This window comes from Suricata suricatta, chromosome 10 (assembly GCF_006229205.1).
Source record: "Suricata suricatta isolate VVHF042 chromosome 10, meerkat_22Aug2017_6uvM2_HiC, whole genome shotgun sequence".
In the NCBI taxonomy this organism is placed as follows: Eukaryota; Metazoa; Chordata; class Mammalia; order Carnivora; family Herpestidae; genus Suricata; species Suricata suricatta.
Genome location: NC_043709.1, coordinates 125,611,311 through 125,639,052, shown reverse-complemented (window position 1 = coordinate 125,639,052; position 27,742 = coordinate 125,611,311). Strand labels below are relative to the sequence as shown.

Genomic DNA, 27,742 nt, shown 5'->3' with positions numbered 1-27,742 from the left:
TTCCTCAGTCCATTCAGATTCGTTGTACCAAGTTTCCCATGTACTCTGTGGGCAATGAAGCTCTCTCCCTCTGTTCTCTCTCACCTGCGCCGTTGGTGGTGTTGACATCTGGTGAGTTGCTGAACCCCGTCTTTTCTACCTATTTCTCTGCATGGCAAACATCTCCTTAAATCTGAGTAGGACGTTTATGCTAAGTTCTTTTTTTTTTTTTAAAGAAATTTTGACACTTTTTTTCAAGTTTATTTATTTTGAATTTTTTTTAACATTTATTTTTTAGAGACAGATCATGAGTAGGGGAGGGACAGAGAGAGAGGGAGACACAGAATTGGAAGACAGGCTCCAGGCTCTGAGCTGTCAGCACAGAGCCTGATGCAAGGCTCAAACCCACGAACTGTGAGATCATGACCTGGGCTGAAGTCGGACTGTGAGATCATGACCTGGGCTGAAGTCGGATGCTCAACCGACTGAGCCACTCAGGTTCCCCTCAAGTTTATTTATTTTGAGAGAGAGAGCAAGCATGAGTAGGGGAGGGACAGAGAGGGAGGGAGAGAGAAAGCCTGAGGCACCGCAGGGCCTGAAGCGGGGCTCGAACTCACAAATTGTGAGATCATGACCTGAGCCAAAATCAAGAGTCAGATGCTTTAATCAACTGAGCCACCGAGGCGTCACTCTGTGTTAAACCCTTTAAAAAAAATCCTTTCTCTTTTGCATATTCATGGGAATGGCTGCTCTCCAACCTATGAATTGAAAGTAGAAGTTTTAGACTGATCTCTTCCATTTAATTCCCCCACTGCAGAGCCTTCAGAAACAGGTCTGAAAATTATAGGAACCACAAATTTAAAAAGTGTTAGTTTGATATGTCTGAAATTAATGCTTTAATTTATTCACCACAGAATGTCTTCACACATCGCTGTTTTGTGTAATTTATACCATATACTGTCTACTCAAGTTAATGTGTGAAGCATAGTTAAATTACGCCTAAAAAGGAATATGAAAACTATCTACAATATGGTGACGGGAAAAGGGCCTAAGTAGGAGCAATGGGGCAAAATTTAAATAAGACAAATTGAAATAGAAGCTTCAGAAAAACTGTCAGGTGTCTTCAGATGTGCCTAAGTGGAACACCCTCCTTGGAAAACATTTTAAAACATCCCGAGACGTCTACTGGGCAAGGGGCAGACAAAGTTCTAGAAAATATTTTTATAGGGAACACGTACTTGTACATGTGGCCTAAGAAATGGACAAGATAATCTAATAGGCTTTTGTGTGTACCATACCTTCAGTTTTCAGTGTTTGGTTAATCATGTCAAAGTTTTGGAATAAAGATCAAATGAACAGTTGTAGAGAAGAGGGAAATGTACTTTTTCAGTATTATTTCATTTGTTCTTTCCCCCAAAGTGTATGGCCTGCTGACAGGACTGTCATCCATTTTTGTATGGCGAATTTAATGCTGGTAAAGGTGCTGAGCCCACAGCTCGGGAGACCCACCAACTGCCCTTCCTCCCCCTGACCTTGTAAAGGCAGGATCCTCTCTCTCTGATTTGGTTTTGTTTCGTTTTTGAGATTAATAATACATACTAACGAGGTTTCTGAATGTTAGCAATTTGGAGATTGCATTCATTAATTCCCTGAAACTCCTCCTTATGGGCAAAGAACTTGGTTCTAGGCTTTAGGCTCCATAGGAAACAGAGATCTCTGGGAGGCGGCTCCTGCCTTTCGTGAGTGTACAGTTGGATAAGTTGCTAAAATGAGAAACAGCTGCTCTTTTTTATTTTTTAATGTTTATTTATCTTTGAGAGAGAGACAGAGACAGAGTGTGAGCCAGGGAGGGGCAGAGAGAGAGGGAGACACAATCCAAAGCAGGCTCCAGGCTACAAGTTGTCAGCACAGCTTGCTGTGGCTCGAACTCGTGAACCGTGAGATCATGACCTGAGCCAAAGTCAGAAGTGTAACCAACTGAGCCACCCAGGTTCCCCAAAGGGGTTTCTGGCTTTACTTGGCCATCACTTCTAAAACACTGAATGCACAGTGGGAAATGGAACTTAGATAGGTGAGTGATTAGGGACTGGGGAGAGGGGATGTGCAGGAAGAGGTCGCCAGGTTGTGTGGGTAGAAGTTTATTTCCTCCGTGAGGTTTAATGGCCTTGTTTGTACTCTTCTATTAATCAAGGTTCTCCAGAGAAACAGAATCAGTGGGAAATAGATGTAGAAAGATGATATAGATACAGATATAGAAATAGATACAGATATAGATAAAGAGATTCCTTTGAGGAATTGGCTCATGTGATTCCAGGCGCTAAGAAATTCCACAATCTGATTCTGCAAGCTGGACACCCGGAAGGCCAGTGGTGTAGTTCGGTCCAAGTCTGAAGGCAGGAGAACCAGATGGGCTAATGGTGTCCATCTCAAAGTCCAAGGGCAGGAGGGCACTAATGTCCTTGCTCAGGAAGACAGGGACAAAGCCAAAGGGAATTCCTCCTTCCGTCGCCTTTGTGTTTTCTTGGGACCTTGAATGGTTTGGGTAATTAATGCTTACCCACATTGGGAAGGGCCATCTTCTTTACGGGGGCCACCGATTCATCTGCTAATCTCATTCGGAAAGAGCCTCACAGACACACCCAGAAATAACATTTATCCTGAGTGCCCCATGTCCCAGTCGGGTTGACACATAAAATTAGCCATCACGACTCTTAAGTTGTATTTCAGGGTAAGGTTTCCATCGTAAATAGCGTAAGTTTTGGACCTCCTTAGTGGAGACACAGCAGTTACCCGTTGCTGTCTGTGCCTTCACTTGAGCCGCATCCTGTTTCACTCACACACTCTCTCCTTGTTCCCCTGCTCTGTTCTCCTGGGTGCACTGCTGTCACATCGGCTGAGCCTCCCCCTTGACCCCATCCCCCATGAGTCCCCTACTGTCCAGGCACAAGAAGGGGTTCTGTACTCAACCGCCCCCCCCCCCCCAGGCTGCTCCTGTCCTGAACCAGCACAGCCCCAGTTCAGCCCAACGGGGCCAACCAACGGTCTCTTGTTGCCTCTGCAGAATCCTGGGTAGTTGAAACTTTGCTTAAGAATGCTTGAATGAGGGGCGCCTGGGTGGCTCAGTTGGTTAAGCGTCGTGGTTGGTTAAGACTCTTGGTTTTGGCTCAGGTCATGATCTCATGCTTTGTGAGTTCAAGCCCCGTCTGGGTCTCTGCACTAACAGTGTGGAACCTGCTTGGGATTTTCTCTCTCTGTGTCTCTCTGTCCCTCCCTCTTTCTTGCTGTCTCTCAAATAAAGAAATAGACATTTTATTTTTTTTTAATATTTTATTTATTTTTGAGAGAGAGAGAGATATATATATAGAGAGAGAGTATGTGTGTGAGCAGGGGAGGGGCAGAGAGAGAGGGAGACACAGAATCTGAAGCAGGCTCCAGGCTCTGAGCTGTCAGCACAAAGCCCGATGCGGGGCCCAAACCCATGAACCAGGAGATCATGACCTGAGCCCAAGTCAGATGCTCAACTGACTGAGCCACCCAAACGCCTCTAAATAGGCGTTTTAAAACATTGCTCTATTTAAAAAAAAAGAATGCTTGAACGAGATCTGTGTTTTTTGGTGGGAAATGTAGTTTTTAAAAAAGCAAAGCAAGACAAGTAAAATTGGATGTCACCTATAAAACTTAAGTGATCTGGTATGTCTTCTGGTTTCATAATTTGATTATTAGTAATCACGTAAATACATTTTACAATACTAGTAATTTTTACTAATTTCATTGAAGTCATTTATAATTACATTTTAAATAAGATGTAAATCTATGTATACACTTCTGGTAATTTTTACTAATTTTATTGAAGTTCTTTATAATTACCTTTTTTAAAAATGTTTATTTATTTTTGAGAGAGAGAGTGCGCTCATGAGTGGGGAAGAGACAGAGAGAAGGGGAAACACAGAATTGGAAGCAGGCTCCAGGCTCTGAGCTGTCAGCACAGAGCCCGATGCGGGGCTCTAACTCACGCACCATGAGGTCATGACCTGAGCCGAAGTTGGCGCTTAACCGACTGAGCCACCCAGGCACCCCTATAATTACCTTTTAAATGAGATGTAAATATATTCCATATTTGCTTTGAAAGTAATGACCCACCCCTATAATTACCTTTTAAATGAGATGTCCATATTTGCTTTGAAAGTAATGACCCACCCCCATGAGGCCATGCTGCAATAGTTTTAGTCTCTGAAGAATTAGTCCCCTGAGACTCCATTTCCTTTTCTCAAGAGGATGAGCAGGGCTGAAGGTAAGACGTGAGAATAAGCCAGATTTGACTGTTTATCCCTGCAAGTCTTCACTTTTCGACTGACTCTACATTAGCGTTTTCCAAGGTGAAAACATCATGAGCTTTCGGGCCCTTTGGTTGATGCCTACCCCTTCCCCCTAAGTTTTCCAGGTCAGCGCGGTTACCTCTGAGCATAGTGTCTTCGATCTTTTTGTCTTCGATCTTTTTGTCTTCTCACTTGGGCAGTGCAGACTTCCTTCAGATTTTTAAATGAAAATGTTCCCACAGGAAATTTGCTTTGAAATTCCCATCTCCCTTTCCAGAAACGGAGAGAAGACCATGCACTCCTCTGTACGAGGTGAGATGACAAGTAAGTTGTCCCCGGCCTGCAGCGTCGTGTGAGCTGTGAGGACAAGCTGACTTGGTCTCTGTGTCTAGCACACCAGTGAAACATTTCCAGCCACTTCTGCGTCTCTCTGCTCCAGATTGCTTCTGCCTGATGCTGCTCTTTTCAGAGACTGCCTTTCTTCCCTCCACCACCCTCCCCTTTTTTAATATTCTGATGTTTGGGTACATTTTTAGTGGGCAACTCAAGGGAAGTATATACCTAAGAATTCTCATTTTTAAGCCTAAGATACTCACTCATGGTTGGTATTCTTCTCACTGATTGTCCTAAATTAGGATTGCCAGATCTCCAGGGAAAAGTCAAGCAGGACCACCCAGTTAAATTTGAACTCCACGTATAAAGAATGAATGCTTTTTTTTTTAAGTGTAAGTATACCCCATGCAATACTTGGGACACACTTATACTAAGTAATTATTCGTTCTTTATGTGAAATTCAGATTTAATTCAGTGTACTGTATTTTATTTGGACACCTTATCATACATGGGGATTTCTGCTTTGCAGTTTCTCTACCCTCCAATCCCTGGCATTTCTTCTGGGGTTCAGAGTCCAAAGGGGGAGAGGGAGTAGGGATACAGAAGTGGATACTTGACTTTCATTATCAGGTCTTGGCGGTTCCTGGGGCTTTCAGCTCCCTTTTAAACCTAGAAAAGTGGTACTTAGGTATCAGGTAAAAGGGAAGGGATCCCAGGAATAAGGTAGCCCAGACATGAGATAGCTCCTCATGATAGTTCACGTATCCATTTAAGTCAATATCAATTTATCCAGACCCGAGCAGTCCTGCAGCAATACACACCAGTGAGTGTGTGGTCCTTGAACGGCTTGTCTAGAGCCTGTACCCAGGTCATGTTGTACTCTGTGCTGTCCTGACAGTGTATCTGGTTGAGGTCACTCATCACACCACTGCTATTTAGTGAAATGGAATTCTGCTTGTACGACGTTGGTGTGACAAGGAAAAAATGTATATTTCAGGATTCACAGCCTCTCTGCTTCCTCACCTTGAAAAAGAGAGTTTTCTTTTGACCTGCGCTGTATCCCTGGTCCCAGGATTGCACGGGAGCAGGTTAGTGCACGAGACAGGGACTCCAGCATGGCCAAGGCCAGTGCCAGGGATCTCCGGAAGCAGTAGTGTGAGAAACGAACGGATAGAACACAGGAGAGCGGTAGGCAGGAAAAGAACAGAGGGGTTTGTGTGTGGGAGGGGTCACAGGAGGGTGAGCGAGAAGGCGGGAGTTTAGATGGAAAGAAGAAGGGCTAGACTCAGTATTCCTGCCCGGCTCTGTGAGATGCCAGAGAGGAGAAGGAAAAGATTTTCAGGAAGTTGTGCTGTGGATTGTAACATCCGTCACCCTCTTGGCATGTTTTGAGAGACTGTGGTTAATATTATGTTTATCTCATGACTCTTGCTTTCACAGAGATTTCCTCTGGATGTGAATTATCCTGAAATACACCTACATGCCACCTAGCTTACGCAATTTATACAATATGAGGAGGAAGGGAAAAGCAGGGCAGTAAGGATCCCTTAAATTCTGATCAGACACCTGTTTTGGCAATAAAACTGTAAAACTAGTACCTCATTTATTTCATCATTCCAACATTCCCTGGGAAGCGCTAGAACCATTATTCCCAACAGGAACATTAAAACATAAATCGACATTGTCTGTGCACATCTTAATGACATTAGGGATTTTCTCTCTACCTTCCTCCCTTTTCCTCTGTAGTTAAATACATGTGTGATGTGACATACGTGTGACATGATCGTGAGATAAATACACTTATATTTTTGTCAAGCAAGGTAGAACTTATATTCCAGGTTCATGTGGTTTTTTTCCCCTACCAAAGTTGTCAACATGAATTCTACAGTCTTAGCATCTGTGCATCTTTGCCTTGGATGAATGTCATTTGAGCATTGGATTGTTCAAAGCCATTGGGATCTCCTGTTGTGGAGTAACTTTGAGAGTTATGTCAAGTTACTTCAATTCTCTTCAGTAATGGAAAGTCTTCATCCTTAGGGATGCGTTTGACTTCTGGAAACACCCAAAGGTTATTTGGAAGAAGCCTTGATGGAGAAAACATTTGATCATAATAGATAATGCTTCTGGATAAAAAACAAGATAGGAAAATTGATGACGTTTTTTGTATAGCTCATAAACTGAAAATCATTATAAAAATAAGGTATTCTAAGTATTTTTGAGCAATGGATTGCATTGAGTAAAAGAGTAGTCTACTGAAAAACTCTTTCAAAATAATCAGTTTGCAACTCTGTTTTTCACTTTGTTCATTTATCTATATACTCAGCATTAATTCAGTAGACCTGCCATGAAGACCCACTCTCTTAAATGGTAGCTCTGCGAAGAAAACTTAGTTCTTGTCTTCAAAGAACTTCTATTTCTTTAGAGAAAAGGATATACAAGCATGATTTTAGTATGCAGATCTTACGTGAAACCGTTGATGGGTTTTAGAATTGAGAATATTTCATATTTTTTACAAAGTAAATAGGATGAGATTCCAGTAACTATAGGTGTAGACCATTACCCAAAATGTTGTGCCTTAAAACAGAAAAAATGTTTGTCTTTCTTGTGCATCTATGTTTGGGGCAAGGCTCAGGATCAGCTCATCTCTGCTCCATTCAGCCAACAGTTGGGGGCACTTGAGTGCTGAGGACAGGCACCATTCTCGTGGCTGGTAGTTGATGCCAGTTGGTGGTTAGTAATGGCTGGTGGTGGAGACCTCAGCTGGGTTGTGGGCTAGAACAGCTACAGGTGGCTTCACTGTGACTGAGCTTCCTCCATGAGCAACATGGCAGCTAAGTTCAAAGGGCAAGCATTTAGAGGGAGGAAGGAAAACAGGCAGAAGCCATATAACCTTTTGTGACCTAGCCTTGCAAGTCAAGCAATGCCACTTCCACCACTTTTATTCATGAAAGCATGGGAGAGGAAATAGACCTGCCCTCTTGATAAGTAGTAAAAGTTCTAGGAGGACTTGTTGGATGAAAAATGTAGCAGTAGCCATTTTTGGAATGGTGCATATACTAAAAGTGTGTGTACTAGGTGTTCCAGACCATTATCAGTGGTGTCTGATAATGGTCTGGTTTCACTGTGCGATGAAACCCATGAATAGTTCTGCAACAAAATGAATGACTATTAATACAACGTGGAATAAATTGAGATTATAAATATAAATAGTTCAATTCAGGTTCTGTCACCAAATGGGTTACCAAAATATATTTCCATTTTAAGAGATTTCTGGTTTTCAGACTGTCTAATAATGGTTTTTGAGTTGTAATATAATTTGTGTTGATGGAGGCAGTAGGCATTTACAACACATGTTGAAGAAGAGACTAGGAGAACCAGAGGAGTAAGGAATCTTCACAGAACAGGTAACTGAAAGTGGACTATTTAGGAAGGATATTCCAAATCAAAGAAACTCCAAAAGATTGGAGGTCTGAGTGTGGAAAAAGCAAGACTGTAGAAATAGCTAGAATACACACATGAGAGAGGACTAGGGGCCAGACCATCAGGAGTCTTGGATGCCATCTTATGGAATTTGAATTGTAGCCTGCAGAGACAATATGAAGCCAGTTAGGGATTTTAATCAGGAGAGGTATTTGATCATATTTGTCCTACAGGATGATTATTTGGGTGACAAATAGTAGATTGAGGCGGTATGAGGATCTAGTTCACTCAGGATATTCTTCAGATGGCAGCTAGAATTGATGATTGCCTCCAAGGAAGGGGGTGCCTGGTGGCTCAGTCAGTTAAGCATCCAACTCTTTTTTAATTTTAAGTTAATTTATTTTGAGAGAGAGAGAGAGCATTTGTGTGCGGGGGAGGGGCGGAGAGAGAGAGAGAGAGAGAGAGAGAGAGAGAGAGAGAGAGAGAGAGAGGTGAGAGAGAATCCTAAGCAGGTGCTATGCTATCAGTGTAGAGCCCGACACAGGGCTTCATCCCACAACTGTGAGATCATGACCTGAGCCAACGTCAAGAGTTAGAGGCTTAAGTGACTGAGCCACCCAGGTGCCCCATGCATCAGCTCAGGTCATGTAATCACAGTTGTGAGACCCTCTTACTAAGATTCTCTCTCTCAGCTCTGTCTCTGCCCCGCCCTTGCTGTCTCTCTCTCAAAAGGAAAAAAAAGGAAACTTAAAAAGAGCAAGGGAGAACTGTTAAATTTAGCCGCCATTTCCTGCCGTGCTAAGATCAGAGTTAATCCGGAGAACTGTGATGTGGAGATGGAGAGGACTTGTCAGATTGACTCTTTTCTAATTAATTTTTTTATCCAGGCACTGCATGTATCTTCTGTACAGTGTAAAATAGCACAAGGCATAGAATAAAAACCATTGTGCACATCTCATTACCCCCAGTCTTACTCCTTAAAGGCTATCACGTTCACCCATTTAAATGGTTTCTTCTGGGATTTACTTTTTTGCTCTAAATAAGGTACTGCATCTGTTGAAAGTAACAAAGTAAACCAATTAAAAATGACGTAAAGAATACCACTGATTCTCACAACAGGAAGTCCATACTGGGCAGCCTTCAGATGCCATATTTGCTTCCACCTCAGTTGGCTTCTCATCATGCTCGCGAGATCAATGCTTCTATTACAACAGTCATGTGAAAAAAAATCCAGTGTAAGAAGAAGCAGCATTCTTCCGGTGAGTCTTTGTGTGTGTGTGTGTGTGTGTGTGTGTGTGTGTGTTTATCAGCAAATAATTTTTTTTCTAGAAGCTCTGCAGCTCCCTTCCCCTCCTATGCTGTTGGCTAATTTGGGTCATATGCTCCATGTTGGATTATCTTTGGTCAACTTGGCATTACCACCACCCCTTCTATGGTTTCCTTTGCTTTGAAGAGAAACCAGGGGCTACATTTGCCAATTCCCCTTTGTTGTATGGTTCCAGACTAGGCGGTATTGATGAGAGGCATCCTTGAGACAAATTGATGGAGAGATCATTATTCTCTGGTTAGTTGCAGCCAGAATTGTGAACACATGTGATATTCCTAGAAATTTTTTTTTTTTTGGGATATGCCACCAATTCCCTGTATTAAAGCCCTTGAGAGCTTTAAAGAGTAACTTCTGTTTTCTGGACTGATATCTGACCCTTCTTAAACATAACACTGATGTAAGGGAAGTGAATTACAACACTGACATAAGACAAATCAGGATTTAGGTATGGTTCCAGGACAGAGCACAATAGTGATGTGGGGAAATTTGACTTCTAGGAAGGTAGTGTAGCTTGGCCAGGCTAATCTTCCTACAGACAACAGTGATAGAGTCTGGATGGGAATATTAAAAATCAGCTATCCAAAGCCATTCAACAGAACTAAAAGCAGGAAGATACTGGAGAGGAGTCTACCTTCAAAAGATTGGAACTACACCAATGTGACTTTTGGCTTTGCAGTTTTCACAGAGAGTTGTTCACCAATCCATTTGGTGGCTCAGAATGAAGTTGCAGCCTTCGTGAATACTGGTGTCAGAGTATAAAGTCCAGGGCTGGAGGAGCAGCTGGGGGGCTGGAGGGGGGATCCTAGAAAAGAGGGGATCATAGAGGTGGTAAACCCCAAATCTGCATACAAACTCTGCTCAAATTCTTGTCTAGCCACTGAAATATGCCTCAGTAGGAGAAACCACTTAAGGTACAGAGACAAAGTGGCCATTAGTAATGGAAAGAATCCAGCAGAGATTTCAGTTTTCATCCAAGACAGAGGAGACAGACTTAGGAGTTTGAGTCCAGCTAATTTAATTCCCTACTAGAAGAAAGATCACACTCTTCTGAGCAATATAACAGAATCAAGAATGTCTACAATGTATAATTCTTAATGTCTAGTCTACAGTAAAAATGACCAACTGTGTAAAGAGATAGGAAAATATGACCCATATGCAAGAAGAAGGAAAAAACAATCAGAGAAAACTGAACCTTCGGAGGTACTTTGTACACAGAGACTTGAAAGCAGCTATTATAAATATGCTCAAGGACTTAAAGGAAAATGTAGTCTTAATGAATGAACAGATGGAGAAACCGCAGCAAAATAGAAGGAATGGAAAGATTCCATTTTTCTTTGATTGGGCTGCTGAGTGGCTTAAGTAACAAACATTCATTTCTTACTGCTTTGGAAGCTGGGCAGTCCAAGATCAAGGCACCAACAGATTTGGTCTCTGGTGACGTTCTGCTTCCTGGTTCCTCAATGAACATCTTCTCACTGTGTACTTGCATGGGAGAGGGAATAAGGGCACAAATCCCCTTCCCAAAGACCCCACCATGGCCTCATTACCCTCCAGAGGCACCACCTCTCAATACCGTCACATTTAGGGCTAGGATTTCAACATGTGAATGGGGGGAGAGACACGAACATTCAGTCTATAGCAGACTCAAATGAAAATTCTGGGTGGAAAATCCAGCAACTAAAATTAAACATTTACTACATCTGCTTAATGGCAGGTTGGAGAAGGCACAAGAATCTGTGAATTTGAAAGCAGCTAAATGGAAGTTGTCCAAATTCAAGAAAAGGAAGAAAAGAAGATGTGAAAAGATTTTCAGACAGCTGTAGTTTCTGACATATAAGCAGTCTAATACATGTGATTTGCAATACTTGAAGCAAGAGAATAGGGAAGAAAAAGTATTCAAAGAAATAATGTCTGAAAACTTTACGATTTAGTAAAAACACTAATGGATCCAAGGTTAGTGAACCACAAGCAGAATAAATACAAAAACAAAGCAAAACAAAAAAACCAAAAAACACCATTAGGCACATGGATTATTGGAATCCAGAGATAAAGAGACAAGAGCCCGGAGGGGGGGAGAAAACCTTATATATTACTTAGAGAGAAACAATAATACAAATGATAGCAGACTTCTCGTCAAAAGCAGCGGACACCAGAAGTCCGGGTCACACCCAGATCACATCAGTGATCACTTGTTGCCCCGGTTGGAAGGAGTGTTGTCAGCAGATTACCTTCGGTTTTCAGCTGCTTTCAGGAGTGCCTCAGCAGTAGAGCACTGACTCACTTAAGATCTTGCCTCCTCCTGGGAGACCTACAGCCAGTGAGTGAGTGATTTCGTGCAGGACCTGACCATCTTGGCCCGGTGCAACAGATCTGAAAGGCCCTTCTTGCTCTAGCTCTCCCCGGGGCATCGGTCGAGGCTGTTAGAGGACATGCATCGCAGCTCGACTACTCTTGCTCCCTTCTCTTTTCCAGAGGTTTTATACCAAGGAGATTCCTTAGTAAACATTCTGCTGGCGAAATTTCTCCTCAGAGTCTACCTCGTAGGAAACCCAAACCATGACAACAATCGAATGATTGTACCTTTAAGTACTGAATAAGTAAAACAGTCAACCCAGCATTCCATGTGCTGCAAAGTTATCTTCCAAAAATGAAGAAAAATAAAGATATTTTCAGATGGACAAAAGCTAAGAATATGTACATTGTGCTATAAGAAATACTGAAGAAATTCTTCAAGTGGGAAATAAATGACACCAAGAAATAACCTGCATTCAATGGAAGGAATGAAAAGGACAGGAAATAGTAAGTATTTAGATAAATGTGACAAAACGTACGTATTTTCTTTTCTTTTTTTTAGATTTTATTTTTAAGTAACCTCTGTACCCAAAGTGGGGCTTGAACTCACAACCCTGAGATCAGGAGTTGTGCGCTCTACCAACTGAGCCAACCAGCCATGCCATGTACACATTTTCTAATTTATTGAAAAAAAAATCATATGAATGTATAATATAACCTATAATACTGTATTGTGGGGCTTGTAACATAAGTAGATATAATAGATAAGACAAAAGTCTCCCAAAGTTGGGAGAATGGTAAATAATACTCTAATACTAGAAGGCTGCTGTATTTTATGTGAAGTAGAGCAATATAAACTCTAAGTAGATTGTGATAAGTTAAAGATGTATATTGAAGACTTTGGAGTAACCACCAAAATTATGCAAGATCTATAGCTAAAAAGCCAACAGAAATAAAAATGGAATACTATAAAGTGTTCAAATAACTCAAAAGAAGGCAAGAAGAGAGGGGAAAAGAATGAAGTGGACAAACAGAAAACAAACAGCAAAAATGTATATTAATGATAATGGCAGCTAGGTTTCTTACTGCGAGAGAAGGAAGTTACAAATGTAGAAACTAGAATGAACCAGTGGTGTTGGAACTACTTACATAAGAAAATACATAAATATGGATGTAATATGTGTGTGTACACACATACATATCTGTGTTTATGTCCATGAATATCTCTATGTATGTGGATACACATAGATATCCATAGATACACACAACCATATTATTTCTAGCTGTGACCACTGACAAAGTTTGAAAGCATCAACTATAAGCATATTTAGAGGTCCAGTCTTGATTTCTGAAAACTCTTCTGAATATAAAAGAACCCTTGCTTTTCGGAGAAGTGACTGATTTGAGGACTGGGGTAGGGAATGTAGAGAATAAACCTGGAACATTTTGTGCCCCAAAGCAAGGAAGTCCCCAAGGATGATGGGGATCTGTCAAAGGCCATAGAATCCGGTTTGACTGGACTCCCACTGGTGGAATCTGGAACAATATGACTTCAAAGTAAATAATGGTAACAAACTGTAAGTCACTGAATAAAAAAGAATCCATGAGTCCACATTCACTATAAGTAAATATGTGAATAAATTGCAAGTTAGATGACAAACATATCCACATAGTCTTACATTATCCCCTTGTAAAGCACTTAATGATTACAAAGGGAACAAATAACTTGATAGTGGAGAAGCCTGGGAGACACCCTCTTATCAAATGAACCAAGAGAACAGCACTAGTAATGGGACAAATTGAAATCAGAACCACCTGATAGAACATGATGGGAAGAACATACAAAACAGCACTTCTTTGGTAGCTCCTGCCAAAGATGCATAAGCTGAACCTAATCATGAGGAAATATCAGACAAACCCAAATTGATGGACATTATACAAAATAACTGTTCTGTCATCTTTAGAATTGTCAAGGTTATGAAATTCCAGGTAAGACCAAGGAACTATTCCAGATAGAAGGAAACAAAAGAAATGTGACAAATAAAGGCAGTGTATTAACCTGGTCTGGCTCCTTTTGCTATTAAGTTGTTACTAGAACAATTGGTGAAACTTAAATGGGGTAGAAGGATTAAATAGTAGGAAGCTGTTAATGCTCATTTCCTCACTTTGATGATGGCATTGTGATTCTACAGAATATCCTTGTCTTTCGGAAATATACATTAAAGTATTAACATGATATTAGCAACTTCTCTCAACTGGCTTGGCGGTGGGGGGGGGGCAGTATTTTGCACTGTACCCACAGCTGTTCTGTAAGTTTGAGATTGTTTCCAAAATAAACAAGCACTTGGGAAAAACACAAGATACCATCAGAATGGCTAAAATAAGTAAAAATGGATGATAGAAAAGTTGAGAGCAGGATGTGAAGCCACTGGAACCCTCATAAATTGCTGGTGTAATGTAAAATTACACAATCACTTTGGGGAAGTTTTGGTAGTTTCTTATGAAGTTAGCCCTTCCTCCGGGCTGGCAGCTCCTCTCCTCGGTATTTACCCAAGAGAAATGAAAATGTATGCCCACGCTGATGCTTGGAAGGGAATTCTTACAGCAGTTGTCTTCCTAATAGCCAAAACCTGGAACAAAATATCTATCAGTAGGAAAATGGATTTTAAAAATTTGATATAGGGGCGCCTAGTTGGCTCAGTTTCTTAGTGTCTAACTTTGGCTCAGGTCATGATCTCACAGTTCAAGTGAGTTCGTGCCCTGCGTTGGTCTTTGTGTTGACAGTGCAGAGCCTGCTTGGGATTCTCTTTCTCTGCCTCTCTCTCTCTGACCCTTCCCCACTTGTGCTCTCTCTCAAAATAAATAAATAAACTTAATTTTTTGATATAGTCATATAATGTAATGCTACTCAGTAATCAAAATATACCATTAAAAATTTTTTTGTATGTTTATTTTTGAGAGAGAGTGCAAGCAGGGGAGGGGCAGAGAGAGAGCAGGACAGAGGATCCGAAGTGGGCTTTGCATTGATAGCAGATTGCCTGGTGTGGGGCTTGAACTCATGATGCATGAGATCATGACCTAAGCTGAAGTTAGACACTTAACTGACTGAGGCACCCAGGTGCCCCAAAATGTACTATTTATACATGTAACAGTATGGGTGAATTACATAGAACGTTATGCTGAGTGAACAAAATTAGTGTACATAATGCATGATTCCATTTAAATGAAGTTTTAGAGGAGGGAGAACTAGTCTATGATGGAAAAAACCCAGAACAGTTACCGCCCTGGCAGGGGTGAGATTAACTGGGAAGGGATACAGGGGATATTTCCGGGGTATGTAGATGTTCTACGTCTTGATGGAGTGTCGGTTACATGGATGTATCAACCTAAACTGTAGACTGTTTGCATGGACAATCCTAAGGAATCTACAAAAAAAAATAAGAATTTAGCAAGGTTACAATATAAACATTTAATATGCAAAAATCAATTTTAATTTTATATACTAGCAGCAAAAAATTGGAAATGAAAATTTTTCAAAAGTTAGGTTTATTTATTTATTTTTGAGAAAGAGAGGGTGATCAGGGGAGAGTCAAAAAGAGAGGGAGAGAGAGAATCCCAAGCAGGCTCCATACAGCGCAGAGCCCAGTGTGGAGCTCGAACTCATGAACCGTGAGATCATGACCTGAACTGAAATCAAGAGTCAGATGCTCAACCGACTGAGCCACCCAGTATCCCTAGAAATAAAAACTTTAAATTCCATTTATAGTAATGTCAGAATTTACAATATTTAGGAAGAATATAGCAAAAGATATCCAAGATGGCTAATCTGGAAACCTTTGAGGAAAAAAACCACAAAATATCTCAAGAAATGGAAGACCCAATATGCCAACTTCTCCCCAAATTGATTTCAGTCCTACCAGGCTTTTTGTGTAGAAACTGAGTAGCCATCTGTATTTAGGTAGAATTGTAAAGGACCCAAAATATTCAAAGCAACCTTGAAAAAGAACATTTAGAGGTATTCCTCAACTGCCTAGTGACTGTGGGCTGTCCTTTTACCTATAGAAATAAGATATTAAAGAAAATAAAAGCTTAATGTGTATGAGTAGGGCTTGTTGCCTGGTAGGCTTCACTGTAGGGTAATTGACAGGTGCACAGTTGTTTTATTGGACAACCGCCAAATGCAAATATTTCTGCACATTTCTCCAGGAGAAGAGCAGTGGGTGAGGCATGGTGGCTGGTGGTTTAAGCTTGGGACATGATAGTGGGAAAGGGGACCTTTCACCATGCAGAATTTCATGCAAAAATGTCTTAGGGGCATTTCTTCACTGCCTTCCACTACAGTGTTTAGTGTCTATGTCCCGAGTATAGGACAAAAATGAAGTAACCCTGTCACCCCTTCTGTGGGCTGGTAAAGGGTACCCACCTTTATGAAATATAGGAGAGACTTTCTCTAGACACTTTAATCCCATTCTCACACTCACTTTCTGTCTTACACGGTGCCTCTACTTTCCAGGCCTTCCCAGGGTTCTTTAAGATGAATTGGATTGCTTCCTGTTGGCATGCTACTGCTAACAAGTCTGTTTGGGTTTTCTTAAGCATTCTCCTGTCTGCTAAGAAAATTTCCACTCCACCATCTATTTTCTATTTTCCAAAAATTCACTGATAATACTTATCTGTTGTTTCCTTCCTCCCCCCCGCCCCGCTTTTTGTGGTTTTGAATTTTTAAATTCTTAACTATCTCTTTTGTTTGGTTTCAGGAGTGAGCGGGTAAAAATACTTCTTTAATTTGATCTTTAATCTACCCTGAAACTCTGGAAATCCCTTTGCACTTTCCTAAAAGGCAGTGTGATGTGGAGCTGAGAAAGTGCAGGGTGCAGTATCACAATTGGAGAGAGAGACCACAGATGGAGGGAGGGGACAAATACAAAAGATATCTAGGTGTCGTTTTTTTAACCCAATCCTATTACTTTATATTCTTGAATCTATAGCCCAGTTAGCATGAGTATTTAATCATCCTGCTGTGCAAAGAATGGAAAAGTTTTTTCTGTAGAAACCCGTGTGGATTTTTGTAAACTATGTGTTTTACAGATGTGCTCAAAAATATGTGCTCAAAAGTCAATTCCTCATCAACAAAATATTAGCAAATCAAATCAAACAATGCATAAAAAGTTATACACCACAACCAAGTGGGATTTATTCCAGTTATACAAGGCTAGTTCAACATTTGAAATCAATTAATGTAATCATCACATCAGTGGAAAAAATATAATCATATTAGTTGCAGAAAAATACTGACAAAGTCTGATACTTATTCATGGTATAAACTCTCAAAAAACTAGGAATGGGGGGAATTTCCTTAACTTGATAAATAATATCTATTTAAAACAGCTACAGTTAACATCCTACTTAATGAGGAGAAACTAAGTACTTTCCCACTTCATTGGGAACGTGACTGGAATGTACTCTTTCAACACGCCTATTCACCATCATGCTTGAAGTCGTATCTAATGAAATAAGGCAAGAAAAGGGGGGAAAGATAAACATGTTGAGAAGAAAGAAATAAAATAGTCTTTGTTTGCAGATGATATGACCCTCTATGTAGAAAATCTTAAAGAATCAACAACAAAAAGATAACCTGTAACTAAATTGTCATATTAAGGATGCAGGATACAAGGTTAACTGACCAAAGTCAATTGCCTCTTTATGTACCAGCAACAAGCAAGTGGAATTTAAAATTAGAAACATTATACCATTTACATTAGTACCAACATTGAAATAGAGATCAAAGATCTAAATAATGAAGAGATATTCCATGGTCATAGGTAGAAAGACACAATATGTCAAGATGTCAGTTTTTCCCCAAATTGATCTATAGATTGAATGCAATCCCAATCCAAGAATAGAGAGCCCAGAAATAGGCCCACCCAAAAATAGTCATCTTTGATAAAGGAGCAAAAGGCAACTTAATGGAGAAATAATAGTCTTTTCACCAAATGGTGCTGGAACAGCTGGATATTCACATGCAAAAAGTGAATCTATATAGCTTTCACATAAAGTAACTCGAAAGGAATGATAAACCTAAATACATGTAACTCCTAGAAGATAAAGTAGAAATCTAAGTGACTGATTTTGGTGATGACTTTTTGGATAAAGCACCAAAAACATGATCCATGAAAGAAAAATTGATAAGTAGGACTTCATTAAAATGTTTATAAACTTTTGCTCTGCAAAGGACACTTCAGAGAATGAAGCATTCCAGAAATTGAGAGGAAAATCTTTGCAAAATACATATCTGGTAAAGGACTGGTACCAACAATGTATAAAGAACTCTTAAAACTCAGCAATAAGAAAGTAACTCAATATTTTTAATGAACAAAAGATCTAAAGGGTCATGTCACCAAAGAAGATATACAAATGGCCAATAATTATATGAAGAGGTGTTCAACATCATATGTTTAAAAGGAACTGCACATTAAAACAACGAAATACTGCTATACATCTGTTAGAATGGCCAAAATCCAAAACCCAGACAACACCAAATGCTACTGAGTATATGGAGCAATGGGAACTCATTCATTGTTAGTGGGGTTACAAAATAATACTGTGAGTTTGGAAGACAATTTAGCAGTTTTCTTCTGCTTTTTGTTTTTGTTTGCTTGTTTGGTTTGTGTTTTTTACAGAACCTTACCATATGATTCAGCAGTCACACTCCTTGGTATTTTCCCAAATGAGTTGGAAATTTAACATTCATCAAAAATCTGCACACAAATGTTTATAGCAGCTTTATTCAAAATTGCCAAAACTTGGAGGCAAACAGGATGTCTTTCACTGTGGGAATGGATAAATAGACTGTGGTAGATCCAACTCATGGAATATTATTCAGCGATGAAAAAGTAATGAGCTTATGAAGCCATGCAAAGACATGGCGGAAACTTAACTACATATTGCAAAATGAAAGAAGCGAATCTGACACAGTTACATAGTATATAATTCCAATTATGCAACGTTTTTGGAAAGGCAAACTAGGGAGAAAGTAATACCAGTTTCCAGGGATCAGAAGGTGGGAGCAAAGGATGAAGAGGTGAAACACAAGGGATTCTTAGGACAGTGAAACTATGTTACTGTAATGGTGGATACCTGTCATCATACATTTGTCAAAACCATAGAATGTACAACACAAAGTATGAACCCTACTGTACATTTGGACTTCAGATCATAATGTATCAGTATTGGCTCATCAGTCCTGACAAATGCACTATACTAATGCAAGATACTAATAATGGGGGAAACAGGGTGGGGGAGAGGGGGTGTCTAGGAATTCTGTACTTTCTGCTCAGTTTTCTATAAACCTAAAACTCCTCCTCAAAAAAGAATGCACCATATATATATGACAGAGTGAGAGAGTGTTTCGTTTTTTGTTTTTTTGTTTTTTTTTTTTAAGTAAACTACACCCAACATGGAGTCTCGACCACAAGATCAAGAGTTGCAGGCTCTACTTCATGAGCCAGCCAGGTGCCCTAGTCTATTATTTAAAAAAATAAAGAGAAGAGAGGATATTTAAAAGGCCACACCCATGAGGAAAGAGCTGTAGTGACAGAAGTGGTGTTTACATATGTGTGTACATTCATGAGAACTTTTCATACGCTCTAACTCTAAAGTTCTCCCTTGTCTTAGCAAGAGAGTGGATGCAGGATTAAAATAGCAGAGATGGCTAATGTTTGGGGAAAGACAAGAGCCTCGAATAAGGGTCCTTGTCCCGTATTTAAGATCAGAAGGCTTACAAATGTGATGGGTGTGCACAGAGAGACAGTGAATTGGTGAACATCAACTCATGGGCATGAGGGAAAGGGGGTTTTGAAGATACACCGTGTTTGGGGTTTGGGTCAATATAAAAATCCCGGCACTGGGCAAATGGTTGTTAATGGCAGACAGGAGGCGCCGTGTCTGTTTATCGTAGCTAGCCTTGGGAAGAAGACAGATAGAGCAAATAACTTCAAGGCGAACAAGGCACCTTTTCTTTTGTAAATCAGCTCCGCTCTGGGCAGCATCACCCACAGTGCAGCTGTCTGTAGCCCTGTTTATCTGTTTATCTAATTTGGTCCTTCCTGTGAAAGTAGCTTTCTGCTATGGTACTACCTGGGGGACGGTTTTTCTCCCTGAATGCCTTATCTTGCTTACCTCATATACCTTTGTATTGGGTGCCTTTGCACCCTCCCTCTCTATCCTGGGTACCTTTGCACCCTCCTCTGTCCTGAGTGCCTTTGCACCCTCCCTCTCTATCCTGGGTACCTTTGCACCCTCCTCTGTCCTGAGTGCCTTTGCACCCTCCCTCTCTATCCTGGGTACCTTTGCACCCTCCTCTGTCCTGAGTGCCTTTGCACCATCCCTCTTTATCCTGGGTGTCTTTGCACTTTCCCTCTCCATCCTGGGTGCCTTTGCACCCCCCCTCCCCCATCCTGGGTCCTAATCTTGTTTACCCAAGCTCAGGTGTGAGTGTTCTATGGCTTTGTACTTCTGTGTGCCTTGTTAACCCATTGGTATAAGCCCAGGAAAATCCTAAGCATATTCCCCGCAAGAACTCATTTCATCATGCACTTAAGATCTATACATTTAACTGCAAGTAAATTTTATCTCAGTAAAAAATCAACTTTCTGTTATTATCTGTGCTTAATTTGTCTGCTACAACACTGAACAGTTTAAAGGAAGCAGGACTCGGCTATACATAAGTGTTCTTGACCTTGGAGAGATGCTGTGGTATTCTTGAGTGTCATGAGAAGTTGGAGAATGACTCTCTCAAATGTATTTCCTTGTGTGGCCAGTCTTCTTTCAGATCGGCTAATGTATAGAGGGGAAATTCTAGCTCCATATTTCATTCCTCCGTGCCCTTTTTTTTAATGCCTCATATCTTTTTTTTTTGGATTTAGTCAGAAGGGGAATGCCACTTCAGGTTTGAGCCCACATGTGACAGAAATCCTGGGAGAGAAGCACCATTGTGAGCTTGTTCTTGAAGGAAGTGAGGGTATGTATAGGCAGAGAAATTGGGATTCATAGCAACAGGAGTGGCCATGATCTAGTGATGATGCTAGCGAACACAAAAGAGGCAGAGCTGCCCAGACTCAACAAGAGGAGGGTTGTATTTAGGACCCATGAGAAGTAAGTGCTGAAAACATAAGAATGAGAAACTGGGGACTTGTCCTATAATCTTGGAATAATTGGGAGGAGATACATTTATCTGTCTCCCATACTCAAGAGTTGAGTGACCTCGGGGTGCCTGGGTGGCTTAGTCAGTTGAGCCTCCGGCTTTGGCTCAGGTCGGATCTCACGTTCGCGGGTTCGAGCCCTGCGTCGGACTCTGTGCTGACAGCTAGCTCAGAGCCTGGAGCGTGCTTTCGGTTCTGTGTCTCCTTCTCTCTCTGCCCCTCCCCTTCTCATGCTCTGTCTCTCTCTCTCTATCAAAAATAAAAATAAAACATTAAAAAAATAAAAAAAAAAAGAGTTGAATGACCTGGATTTGTTTCAGTGGCTGTAACAATTAATTTTAGATCGGCCAGGCTACGACACCCAGTTGTTTGGCCCAACATCAGTTTAGAGGTGGTTTGTTCAATGAGTCTAGCATTTAAACTAGCAGAGTTTTGAGTAAAGTAGGGGGTCTCGTAATGTTGGGAGTCTCACCCAGTCAGATGAGGGTCTTCAGAGAAATTGTCTGAGGTTTCCCAAATTCTACCTCCAGGCTGCCTTTGCATCAAGACTGCAGCGTTGACTCCTCCCTGGGGTCCAGTGTGTTGGCCTGCCCTGCAGATTTTGGACTTGCTAGCCTCCATGAGCCATTTCCTTAAGATAAATCTCTCTGCTTATTTATATAGGCTGCTGTTTGGCTTCTCTGGACAACAGCTCTGGCTAATACAATGGCTAATGTAGCCCATGGGCAGCTCTGAATTCCTTACCTCCTTCCTGCCTTCAACCCAAATCAGCTTCTGGCTAATTCTTAATTTGTGGAAAAATAGACAATTTCCATTAAGATGTTGTTGATGTGAAGTGGATAAGGGTCTTAGAGTGTCTTTTTAACAATGAGAATACTGGGCCAAAAGAGAGGAGTGCTCAAAGGTTGGCGGATGGTATCATACATAGGCATTGGGTTATCTGTGCATAATATGTGCTTTTCTGTATTTGGGTTTTTGATTGGAGGCTCTTTCTGGATTTCAGTCTCTGCCGGCTGTGAACGGTGGGCACCTGCACCAGCAGGCTGAGTATTCGCAGTCTTGTAATAGATTTTTCTCAGTCTACGGGTGGTACGTTAAGAACCCAGGTCACCTAGTTCCAGATGCAAGCCTGCTGTTCTCAACCAGACATCAAATGCGGTGATTCCCTCCCCCGGCGCCCCCAACCTGATCGCTTACAAGCCTGCCTGCTTCTTGCAAGCACCGCCTTCCCTACTGTCCCTGACAAGGGCCCAGTTTATATAACTGGGGTTCCCCCTGGTTCCTTGTTTGCATCTTAGTAATCTGGTACTTCTGGATGCCTCAAACCAAGACCTGTTTGGCTGGGCTCTGGTGCCCTGTCCAGTTCAGGCTGGTTCCTGTGCCCCAGGGTGTCTGACACTGCTCACGCCACTCTAAGTCTTGTTCAACATGGATACACTTCTCTTGAACTTTGATTTCTGGTTCCACTTGACTGTGTGTGTTACCACCCCTCAGTGACCATCAATGCCGTGTCCTGACTGAATTAGACCTTCTGAGTGGGTCCAACTTGAACTGGACTCAAGTTTTCCTTGCTGCAGTGGACACTGTGATGTGCATTTAGGGATCCAGTATTGTTCTTGCATTGATGCATCGTGAATCTAGTCCAGTTGTCTCCAGTTTATTTCCTGGTTCCTTCTGGTTAGCCTGTGGGGGCCCAGCACATTTTATATTTTCCTCTGTAAGGGTTATAATAGAGTAATCTGATCATACCACATGGAAGATAGGTAAATACACATATCTTAAGTAAGAACGTGACATGGTATTTTAGGGAATTTAATCTCTTAGTGTTACACAGGATAGATTGGAAAAAGGGTAGATTAATATGTTAATATATTAACTGAGGAGTGTGATGCTTAAGATCTGGCCTAGAGTGGTAGAGAATATAAGAAGTAAAGTATCTAAACACTTTATGCCAATAAAATGCTATTTGCATGAAGAAGTTCACTGCAGAATAATTTGTAATAGCAAACACTTGCAATGACCTAAATATTCAGCAGCAGGCAAATGATTTAAGTAAATTTTGCTTGTAGCCCACTTCATGAAATGTTACATGGCTGACTAAATAAATTGTTAAGGTTGTTAGTCAAAATGGAAAAATGCATATGATGTAATATTAAAGAAAAGAAAGGCAGGATCCTGGAAATGCAGGGTGCAGCTGCTATGGAAAACAGTAAGGAGGTTCCTCAAAAAATTAAAAATAGAATTACCAGGGCACCTGGGTGGCTGAGTCGGTTGAGCATCTGACTTTGGCTCCGGTCATAGTCTCATGGTTCGTGAGTTTGAGGCCTCCATCAGGCTCGCTGCTGTCAGCACTGAGCCGGCTTCAGATTCTCTCTCCCCCTTTCTGTCTGCTCCTTCCCTGCTCATGCTTTCTCTCTCTCAAAAATAAATAAAACCAAAAAAAATTGCCATGTGATTTAGCAGTTCCACTACTAGATATTTATCCAAAGAATACCAAAACACGAATTTGAAAAGATATTTGTTCCTCTCTGTTTATTGCATTATTTATGATAGCCAAATTACAGACACAGCCCATGTGTCTGTCAGTAGGTGAATGGATAAAGAAGATGTGCTGCACATATACAATAAATACACTCAGCTATAAAAAAGAATGAGATTTGCCATTTGCAAGAGCGTGGATGGAGCTAGAGGGTATAATGCTAAGTGAAATAAGGTGGTCAGAGAAAGACAAATACCATATAATTTGACTCATGTGAAATTTAAGAAACAAAACAAATGAACAACAAAACAGAGAAAAAAAGCAGAGAATGTAGTAGAACAAACGGAGGGTTACCAGGGGGGAGGCTGGTGGAGGGATGGGTGAAGTAGGTGAAGGGTGTGAAGCGTACACTTCAGGGGCACCGAGTAATGTGTAGAGTTGCTGAACCACTATGTTGTACACCTGAAACTAATACACATTGTATGTTAATTGTATTGCAATTAAAATTTTTAACAGCAGGTATAAAATATGTACACAATTATTATAAAATCTAAATTTGCATATAAAATGTGTGTTAAAAGTTATATGAAATGGGAACAGTGATTGTGGTAGAGTTAGAATTATGTATGCTTCCATTTTTTCTATTTTCCAAGTTTTTACAACATGGCTTTATTAGTTTTAAAGATTCTATAATTCCAGCTTCCTACTGAGACTAATTCTTTCTCTGATTTCAATGATTATTTTGACAAATTTATTGGTGTTTTAACGTCTCCTAAGCCCTGGAATTAGCCTTGATTGAGTAGAAAGCTAGTCACTTTGAGAAAGTCATCATTTCATTACCAGCAGCAGATTTAGCCATTGATGAAAAATAAAAACAAAGAAACAACAACAAAAACATCTTTTTTCAGACACTCCAAGGAAGACCTACTTACTGGAAAGAATTGGATTTATATTGCTCTCTAGCATAGCTGGGCTCTCAACCTTGTGGCATTGCTAACTTAGTTGGTGAGATCAGACACTTGGAACTAAGGCAGATCCGGGTTCCAATCCTAGGTCCTCTGCTCAGAGCTGGGTGGCGGTGGGCAAGTTACATCATCATCAGGCCGTGTCTTCATTTGCTCAGCGGGTGAGGGAGAAGGGCCCTGGCCCCCTGAGTGGATCCCGTAACCCTCACATTTTCCCATTCAGGGGAGGTCAGGGCAGGACTGTGCTCAAAAACCTTATGTCTTTTGACTCAGTGGGCTCTAAATATCATCTGCATTAATGAGTCTCCCGGGACTGTTTGGAAGTCACAGTGATCTAGTGCCCAGATAGTCTGAGGCAGCTTCAGAATGTATTGAGGATAATAATTTCCAGAGGAGGCCGTGAAGGTGGCACTCTCTGTACACCTTAATGGTGGCAAAGGTGAACAGATAAGTGAGGAGTGCAGAAATAACCTCTGAATTTATATACAGTAGCTCTCTGAACACCTCTCCCCTGAATGCTCCCTTTTGTGGTATTTATTACTTTACCACCACCTCTTCCTGCTATTATCTTGAACCTCTGTGAGCCCAGCTACTGGTCAAATCAGGCTGCTCAGAAATGCCTGAGGACACCCTCTACAAGGAACACTGTAATACAAGGCCATTGTCAGTAAGTACCACATAGCGAGGGGAATGTTTCAGATGGGAGATGTCCTGGCTCTTCTACTGCCCTCATCATCTGTCCTTGTTATAGAGACTGGGCCCCTTTGTAATGACAAAGTTCATAACTCTGATTGCCTCCCAATTCAGTTTCCCCGTATATACATTTCTACCTCCAATTTGAGCACCCATTCTCTATAACATACTGTGAAAGACTCATCCCAACAATCCTGTATGGGGCCCCAAAGAAGTGATTAGTGAGGATGATGTGGAATAGTTCCAACTCTGGCCCGATGGGAAGGGCTCAGATTGAAGGATGCTCAAGGGATATGCCTACATGGCCCAGAGAGCAACTCCGTTTCCGTCAAGAAGACCCAGATGGGTAACTCGGGGCCTGTCCTGTTTGATAGGAGGGACCTTTTGGAAGCAATTAACCTGACTTTGTGTCCTTAAACTGGCCAGGAACCCCTACCACAGCAATCCAATTCTCAATGTAAATGAATTCCTACTCTGATACATTGTGCACAGCTTAGAATGCCAAATATTTATTTCGTGATTGCAGTCTGCTTGAGGAAAATATTTCTAGTGCCTTTGGCTCTTGATCCCTTGCCCTACCTCCTGTTCATTGGCATGTACTTGTCCCTCTGATCTCATGCTTGGTGCTGTCCTTTGTGCATGAACTTTTTATTTCTCTTTACAACACCTTTCATTTACCCTTGGGATTACTTCTGCTTTTACCTTTCTGAATCAACACCTGTGCCTAGTCCAGCCCTCCCCCCGTAACACCTGACATTACTGTCTCATGGCAGGTATTTTCTTCTGTTTTTTCTTTTATAGTTTATTGTTAGGTTGGTTTTCATATAACACCCAGTGCTCATCCCAACAAGTGCCCTCCTCCATGCCCATCGCCCCCTTTCCCCTCGCCCCCACCCCCCATCAACCCTTAATTTGTTCTCAGTATTTAAGAGTCTCTTATGGTTTGCCTCCCTCCCTCTCCTTAACTATTTTTTCCCCTTCCCCACCCTCATGGTCCTCTGTTAAGTTTCTCCTGTTCCACATAGGAGTGAAAACATGTGGTATCTGTCCTTCTCTGCCTGACTTACTTCACTTACCGTAACATCCTCGAGTTCCATCCATGTTGCTACAAATGGCCAGACTTCATTCTTTCTCATTGCCATGTCGTTTTCCATTGTATATGTAAACGACATCTTCTTGATCCATTCATCAGGTGATGGACATTTAGGGTCTTTCCATAATTTGGTTATTGTAGAAAGTGCTGCTATGAACACTGGGGTACATGTGCCCCTATGCATCAGCACTTCTGTATCCCTTGGGTAAATCCCTAGCAGTGCTATTGCTGGGTCATAGGGGAGTTCTATTGTTAATTTTTTGAGGAACCTCCACACTGTCTTCCAGAGCAGCTGCACCAGTTTACATTCCCACCAACAGTGTAAGAGGGTGCCCGTTGCTCCACATCCTCGCTGGCATCTGTAGTCTGATTTGTTCATTTTAGCCTGAGTTGGTATCACAGTGTGGTTTTGATTTGTATTTCTCATGGCAGGTATTTTCACCCTGGCCCTGTTAATAGGAGCCACATTTAAGAAATTAACATATCAGTCTACCACGTACTATAAGGACTATAGCTTCATAGCCATTTTCATCCCTTTTACCCTGCAAAGCCCAAACCTGGTAACACTCAGGGGCAAGGTTTATAGAGAGCAGAGTCAGAAACCATTCAAGTGTGAACACTTTAAGATTGACAGTGTACAGCAGAAGTAAGTGTGGAGAGAAATTAGGACATTGTAAATAATATATTCATCTGACCATCTCGCTCATGGACTCTGATCTCTGCACTTTGTTATGTAGGTTTCTTTTTTGTCTATGCCTGACTCTCCACTGTCTCCTCTTGGCTGGATCCATGAATTTGCTGGCTATTCTTCTTGGCTTATCTCTTCCACTTCATATTTTGACAATAGCCCATATTCTCTATCTCTTGCCCACCCAGTATGGAATGATTAGGTCCTCCTCCCCCAGCTGCTACCCTTTTTATTGCTTTGGGTCTAGCTCTAATTGAACACCTCACCAGAACTGATCAGAAGCAATGCTCCTGGGCACCCTAAATCCATTCCATGGACAGCAGATACCTTTGAAAACGGTTAATACTCTGTAGAGGGAATTTAGAAGAAAAGAGAGGGAGGGGATGAGGCAAAGAGATGGTAAGAAGTGGGAAAGGGTAAAAATGCCAAGGAAGCCAGGGAAGAGCTATGGAAGGAGAGGAAGATTGTAGGGCTGTTCAGGCAATATTTGGGGGGTAAAACATTTGAAAGAGTGAAGACAAATAGAGGTGCCTGGGTGGCTCAGTTGGTGAAGCATCCAGCTCTTGATTTCGGTTCAGGTCATGATCTCAGTGTTTGTGGGATTGAGCCCCGTGTCAGGCTCTGTGCTGACAGCATGGTGACTGCTTGGAATTCTCTCTTTGTCTCCCTCTCCCTCTCCTTCCCCCCTTCCTCTGTCTCTCTCTCTCCCCCCTTCCTCTCTCTCTCTCTCTCTCTCTCTCTCTCTCTCTGCCCCTCTCCACTTGTGTTCTCTCTCAAAATAAATAAATAAACATTTAAGAATGAAGACAAATGTTAAATGGAATTCCATGAGAACAGAAGTAAAGTATGTGGAGGCGAGAGCTGAATACAGGAAAGAAAACGGGTATGATAGAGAGGAGGTACGTGGCAGGAGTGAGGGCTGGGAAGGTGAGATGCAGGGCCAGTCCAAGGTGAAAT

General features: G+C 41.4%; 1 long non-coding RNA gene across 1 annotated transcript in view; it reads left to right on the top strand.

The window, feature by feature from the left end:
• The window catches only part of LOC115304119, a 51,617-nt gene that overhangs the window by 10,434 nt on the left and 13,441 nt on the right, over window positions 1-27,742 (top strand). Inside the window, exons 3-4 of the long non-coding RNA XR_003914316.1 lie at window positions 9,168-9,307; window positions 11,848-12,174. This is a non-coding gene — a long non-coding RNA (uncharacterized LOC115304119). The remainder of the gene's footprint in view (window positions 1-9,167; window positions 9,308-11,847; window positions 12,175-27,742) is intronic.